The sequence below is a fragment of the Ovis canadensis genome, chromosome 3 (genome assembly GCF_042477335.2).
Source record: "Ovis canadensis isolate MfBH-ARS-UI-01 breed Bighorn chromosome 3, ARS-UI_OviCan_v2, whole genome shotgun sequence".
NCBI classification, from domain to species: Eukaryota; Metazoa; Chordata; class Mammalia; order Artiodactyla; family Bovidae; genus Ovis; species Ovis canadensis.
Genome location: NC_091247.1, coordinates 28,706,657 through 28,713,816, shown reverse-complemented (window position 1 = coordinate 28,713,816; position 7,160 = coordinate 28,706,657). Strand labels below are relative to the sequence as shown.

At 41.5% G+C, this 7,160-nt stretch overlaps 1 non-coding gene across 1 annotated transcript; it reads right to left on the bottom strand.

Moving 5' to 3' along the window:
• Positions 1 to 967: 967 nt before the first annotated feature.
• LOC138438386 (U6 spliceosomal RNA) lies at positions 968 to 1,074 on the bottom strand. Its single transcript, XR_011256325.1, has one exon. It is a non-coding gene; the product is annotated as a U6 spliceosomal RNA (small nuclear RNA).
• Between the last annotated feature and the right edge of the window lie 6,086 nt (positions 1,075 to 7,160).

The following is a 7,160-nucleotide window of genomic DNA, read 5'->3' as shown; positions in this document are numbered from 1 at the left end:
CCAGCACCACTTGTTAAAGAGATTGTCTTTACTTCATTGTATATTCTTGCCTCCTTTGTCAAAGATAAGGTGTCCATATGTGTGTGGATTTATCTCTGAGCTTTCTATTTTGTTCCATTGGTCTATATTTCTGTCTTTGTGCCAGTACCATACTGTCTTGATGACTGTGGCTTTGTACTAGAGCCTATAGTCAGGCAAGTTGATTCCTCCAGTTCCATTCTTCTTTCTCAAGATTGCTTTGGCTATTCGAGGTTTTTTGTATTTCCATACAAATCTTGAAATTATTTGTTCTAGTTCTGTGAAAAATATCACTGGTAGCTTGATAGGGATTGCATTGAATTTGTAAATTGCTTTGGGTAGTATACTCATTTTCACTATATTGATTCTTCTGATCCATGAACATGGTATATTTCTCCATCTATTAGTGTCCTCTTTGATTTCGTTCATCAGTGTTTTATAGTTTTCTATATATAGGTCTTTAGTTTCTTTAGGTAGGTATATTCCTAAGTATTTTATTCTTTTCGTTGCAATGGTGAATGGAATTGTTTCCTTAATTTCTTTTTCTACTTTCTCATTATTAGTGTATAGGAATGCAAGGGATTTCTGTGTGTTGATTTTATATCCTGCAACTTTACTATATTCATTGATTAGCCCTAATAATTTTCTGGTGGAGTCTTTAGGATTTTCTATGTAGAGGATCATGTCATCTGCAAACAGTGAGAGTTGTACTTCTTCTTTTCCAATTTGGATTCCTTTTATTTCTTTTTCTGCTCTGATTGCTGTGGCCAAAACTTCCAGAACTATGTTGAATAGTAGCGGTGAAAGTGGGCACCCTTGTCTTGTTCCTGACTTCAGGGGAAATGCTTTCAATTTTTCCCCATTGAGGATAATGTTTGCTGTGGGTTTGTCATATATAGCTTTTATTATGTTGAGGTATGTTCCTTCTATTCCTGCCTTCTGGAGAGTTAAAAATATGAAACGCTTCACGAATTTGTGTGTCATCCTTGCACAGGGGCCATGCTAATCTTCTCTGTATCATTCCAATTTTAGTATATGTGCTGCCGAAGCAAGCGCTAAAATGAGCATAGGACTTTAAATAGTTCTCCAAAGAAGGCTTACAAATGGACTATGAGCACATGAAAAGATGCTTAACATCGCTAGTCATTAAGGAAATGAAAATCAAAATCGTAATGAGATACCACCTCACGCCTATTAGGATTGCTGTAATTAAAACACAGAAATATATCAGTGACAGCGTGGAGAAACTGCAAACTTTGTGCCTGGCTGGTGGGAATGTAAAATGGTGCAGACACTCTGGAAAAGTTTTGTGGTTCCTCAAAAAAACTAAACATAGAATTACCACATTGACCTAGCAATTCCACTCATAGGCATATACCTAAAATAATAAATTCAGGGAAGAAAGTCGTGTGGAGATGGAGGCAGAGACTAGAACCGTGAAAAAGCCATGGGATGCCAGGTCCACAAGAAGCTGGAAGAGGCAAGGAAGGATTCCCCTCCCTGGAGACTTCAGAGAGAACATGGCCCCAACAACACCTGGATTTGACACTTATGGCCTCCAGAACTGTGATAGAATGAATTTCTGTTGTCTTAAGCCCCCAAGATGGTAGCAATTTGTAGCAGCCAGCACTGGGAAACAGACACAACTCCAAAGGAATAAAGAGTTGTGGGTGTCAGTTTTTAGCTCCTATTGTTTCCTGGCCAATAGAGATTTAGGGATGCTACTTGCAGGACAGCATCTCTCTACTCCACTCCTCTCACAGTATGCCAGTGTCCTGGGATACAGCCTGTCACCCCTGACTATGCCTGTGGGTGTGTGCATGTTAAGTCACTCAGTTGTGTCCAGCTGCCTGCGACCCTATGGACTGTAGCTCGCCAGGCTCTTCTGTCCATGGGATTCTTCAGGCAAGAACACTGGAGTGGGTTGCCATGCCCTTCTCCAGGGGATCTTCCCAACCCAAGGATCAAACCCGTGTCTTTTATATCTCCTGCATTGGCAGTTGGGTTCTCTACCATAAGTACTGCCTGGAAAGCCGAGGGCTTCCCTGGTGGCTCAGATAGTAAAGAATCTGCCTGCAATGCAAGAGACCCAGGTTCGATCCCTGGGGGGAAATCCCCTGGAGTAGGAAATGGCACTCCATTCCAGTATACTTACCTGGAGAATTCCATGGACAGAAGAGCCTGGTGGGCTATAGTCCATAGGTTGCAGAGTCAGACACGACTGAGTAATTAACATCCCTGACTATCTTTGGTGTCAAATCAGGTTCAAGAGTGGCCCTGCCCTCACTCTACTTATGACAGTGTCATTGTTCCAGGTAAGGAATTGCTGATTTTTTTCTCTTCATGATGGGCCATCCACTTTGAGGAATTGTGTTCTGCCAGCTTCCTCTGTGACATCCAAGGCACAAGTATAATCTCTTGGTCTCTCCTTTGGCCCTGTTTGATCTCCACTGCATTTCCTCATAGTTGTGGTTCAAGGTTATAGATGTTTCCCTTTTTTGTTAAAGATGGAGTTTATATGTCTGACTTCTGCTCTCTTTGTTGCTTTGAGGATATTTCCAGTGCAAGAAGGTACCATCATCTTAACTTTACTCTGATGTCTAAAAACTGGGAGTCCATACCACATCATCCAAAGTTTTACTATTCTACAACCAGGGTCAGCAAACTTTTTCTGTCTAGGGCTGGACAGTAAATATTTTAAGTTTTGCCTCATAGCTACTCCACTCTGCCACTGTAGTACAAAAGGAGCCATAGGGAGTATGTAAACAAATGAGCATAGCTGTGTACCAATAAAACTTTATGGACATACTTTTTACTTTTTAAAAAAAATTTTAAATTTTATTTTTTTACTTTACAATACTGTATTGGTTTTGCCATATATTGACATGAATCCACCATAGGTGTACATAAGTTCCCAACCCTGAACCCCCCTCCCACCACCCTCCTCATATCATCTCTCTGGGTCATCCCAGTGCACCAGCCCCGAGCGTCCTGTATCCTGTATCGAACCTAGACTAGCGATTCATTTCTTACATGATAGTATACATGTTTCAATGCCATTCTCCCAAATCATCCCACCCTCTCCCTTTCCCACAAAGTCCAAAAGTCTGTTCTTTACATCTGTGTCTCTTTTGCTGTCTCGCATATAGGGTTATCATTACCATCTTTCTAAATTCCATATATATGTCTTAGTATACTGTATTGGTGTTTTTCTTTCTGACTTACTTCACTCTGTATAATCGGCTCCAGTTTCATCCACCTCATTAGAACTGATTCAAAAAGTAAAAAGTATTAAAAAATAAATTGATAAAATGGAAAAAAAAAAAAAACCCTTTATGGACAACCATAGAATACAGCAGAAGAGATGTGATGTGACTTTTAGGGTTAGGTTATGAAAGGTATTCAGTTTCTAACTTGTTTTCTGGAACACTGAGCCATTGAGTAAGCATGTGAGGTGCCATGGAAGAAAGGCTCCAAACACCTTAATGAGATACTATACACAGAGACTCACAAAGAACTGCCACCAGCCCTAAATGTTTCTCTAGTGTTGTACTCTCTATTACTATCCTCTATGGAAATGTGACTGGAACAACTGAGAAGCTGAATTTAAAATTTTAGTTTATTTTAATTAAACATAACAAAGCATATCATTAATAGCTTTTATACTGATTGCATGTTGAAATGACAATCATTTTGATATATTGGGTTAAGTAAAATATATGATTAAGATTAATTTTACCTGTTTATTTTTCCCTTTTTAATGTAGTTACTAGAAATTTCTTATGGAGAAGGAAATGGCAACCCACTCAGTGTTCTTGCCTGGAGAATCCCAGGGACAGGGGAGCCTGGTGGGCTTCCGTCTATGGGGTCGCGCAGAGTCGGACACGACTGAAGCAACTTAGCAGCAGCAGAAATTTCTTAATTAATTATGGCTCATATTATATATCCAGCATTATCTCCAAAACCAGAACTGGGGAACTTGGGCCATTGTCTTCCACCTTGTCTAAGTCAGCCACAGGAACCAGGTGACCTTCCATGGGCCTTCCAGGACTCTGTTCTGCAGCCAAGCATGGAATAGACCTAAACTTCCCAGGGGATGCTGCTGGAAGTTGAAGGACATAATAGAACATAAAGAAATCCAGGGACTTCCCTGGTGGTCCAGTGGCTAAGAATTCTCCTGCCACTGCAGGGCACACAGGTTCGATCCCTGGTCTGGGAAGAGCCCACATGCCTCCAGGTAAGCGGATCTAGGCGCCTATGCCACAGCACTGGGGCTGCACTCTATAACTTTTGCTCTGCAACAAGAGAAGCCACTGAAATGAAAAACCCATACACGGAAACAAAGAGTAGCCCCTGCTTGCCACAACTAGAGAAAGCCCAAGTGCAGCAATGAAGACCCAGCCCCCAAAATTAATTAATTAATTAAAGAAAGGAAATTTAGGACTTCTTTGGCTGATGTCCATTGCTCCTTTGGGGCACAATGGCATTTTATAAAGATTTTAGTTATACAACCTTGCTTTAAATAGCAGTGAGGCTCATTCTTAGCTGTATGATCTTAGATGTGCTTCTGAGCCTCTCTGAACATCAGATTCTTCACATTAAAACAACAAAAAAGATTTATTGTGAGGGTGTTTAACCCATTCTACTAAATCTGTGAGCGTCTTTTTTTTCCCCCATTCACAGCATATTTATTAAGAATCTACCATGTCTTGAGTGGGGTTTCCTTGGTGGCTCTGTGGTAAAGAACCCACCAACCAATGAAGGAGATGCAGGAGATACAGGTTCAATCCCTGGGTCAGGATGAACCCCTGGAGAAAGAAATGGCAACCCACTCCAGTATTCTTGCCTGGGAAATCCCATGGACAGAGGAGCCTGGCAGGCTACAGTCCATGGGGTAGTAAGGGGTCAGACATGACTGAGCAATTGATCAAAATCTGTGAGTTTTCTGAAGATGTAACGTGATCCCTGCCTGGCAGAGCTGTTTCAAGGATCAGGGATCAGGGTGTAAGTGGTCCACGATCTAATGCTAAGTAAACAAATAAACCATACTCAGCACCTAAGAGTTCTGAAGAGGTCCGAAGGACAAGCCCTAGCGAAGTCAACAGTGACTGAAGAGTTTATATCTCTGTATGTGTGTACTTGTGTGTGTGTGTGTGTGTGTACGTGTGTGTTGCTTGGGGGGGTAGGGATGCAGAAGACAATCAATAAGCAAACAAACAAATAAGTACTAACTCAGGACGGGATGAGAACCTCGAGGAAATATGAAGTAGGGCAAGTAGCCCAACTGGCTGGGGAAGGCTTCTCCACTAAGGGACCCCCACCCAGGGGCACCACAGCCACGTTTCCTCTCTATCATGTGCTTGGCCTCCAGGGATATAACCTTTGGATAAAAACCTGGCCTTTGACACTGCCTCATTTTACTTTTGCTGTATCTGCTGGCCTTTTTTTTTCTTTTTACTCCAAAACCTGACCGTCTAACCAGAATCACCAGAGTAGCATAGTTTTCTAAGAAACCAGTTTGACATATGACCATTGTCCTAAAATCAATCCTTCTAAAATCAATTTTCACAGAGGCAACTTGTTCAGGTGTCTACACACCATATGATAACACTCACCTGCTTTTTAACTTTTTTTAATTAACTAGTTAATTTTTGGCTGTGCTGGGTCTTTGTTGCTGCCTGTCGGCTTTCTAGTTATGGCAAGTGGGGCTTCTCACTGAGGGGTCTTCTCTTGTGGTGCACAGGCTCTAGGCACTCAGGCTTCAGTAGTTGTAACTGGCAGGCTTGGGAATTATGGCCCATGGGCTATGCTGCCCTGAGGCATATGGGATCTTCTTGGACCAGAGATTGAACCCATATCCCCTACACTGGCAGGCAAATTCTTATCTACTGGACCACTAAGGAAGCCCTTCACCTATTTTTTAAAATGCATTTAACATTTAGAGCATTTTCTACTGAAGTCAGTTTTAACCTCTTGTGAAGTTTTGTATTTTTCTAATTGTTTTGTTTCAGTCACTTGCTGAAGGTATTTCTGTCTTATTTTCATGTTTCTAATAAGCATGTACAGGACTTCCCTGATAGCTCAGTTGGTAAAGCATCTGCCAGCAACACAGGAGACCCTGGTTCGCTTCCTGGGTTGAAAAGATTCCCTGGAGAAGGGAAAAAGCTACCCACTCCAGTAATTCTAGCCTGGTGGACTCCATGGACTGTATAGCATGTATGAAGTCATTCACATATGATTTATCAAACTGACCCCTTTTGAGATTTCTTGCCTCTGTCTTACATCTTTCTTTGTCTTTTCATATTGATGTGTCTCTCCAGGTTTCCTAATACAGATTAGCTCCACATGTGTTAAATGCAATTAATGTGGGATTACTGTTGAGACTGAGACAAACTATTCCATAAAAGCTTCCTAGAAGAAATTTATTTTATAAAGTGCTAGCACATAATAAAATCTGCAAAACAAAATGACGATACCTGCATAGGTATACTACACAAGTTCACATCATACCCATTTGCCTTTAACACTTTGGAGGGTTGAACTCGCAGAACCCACACATGTGGGCAGAGACCAGACTACAGGTTTTCTTACTCCAAGCTCAGTGCTTCAATTAAGCACTCTAGATTGTCCCTGGACTTCCCTGGTGGCTCAGATGGAAAAGAATCCGCCTGCAATGCAGGAGACCTGGGTTCGATCCTTGGGTTGGGAAGATCCCCTGGAGAAGAGAACGGCTACCCTCTCCAGATTGTCCCTATCAGTAAATTCGAAAATGTGCTAATTATGCTGCTAATTAGTTAAATAAGACATGGTCAATCTACCACTTGCTGAAACACAATCTTACTTGAGCTTCCAAAATGTCATTTCTTACTAACATTAAAATTTTACGGAGGAGGAAACGTGGTCAAAGAGATGAGCAAATTATGTAAAGCAGGGTGTATAAACTGAGCCCAGTGATGGAAAAAAAGAAAAGCTGACATCAAGAAATAGCTGGACAAAGTAACAAAGAACATTTAAGCTAGTGGTGCTCAGACAGGGGTGAATTTTACCCTTGTGGCACTTCTAGAAGCTTCCAGAGTCATGTTTTATTGTCACTCTGAGGAGAGGGTGCTACTGGGTAGAGACCACAGATGCTGCTAAATAGC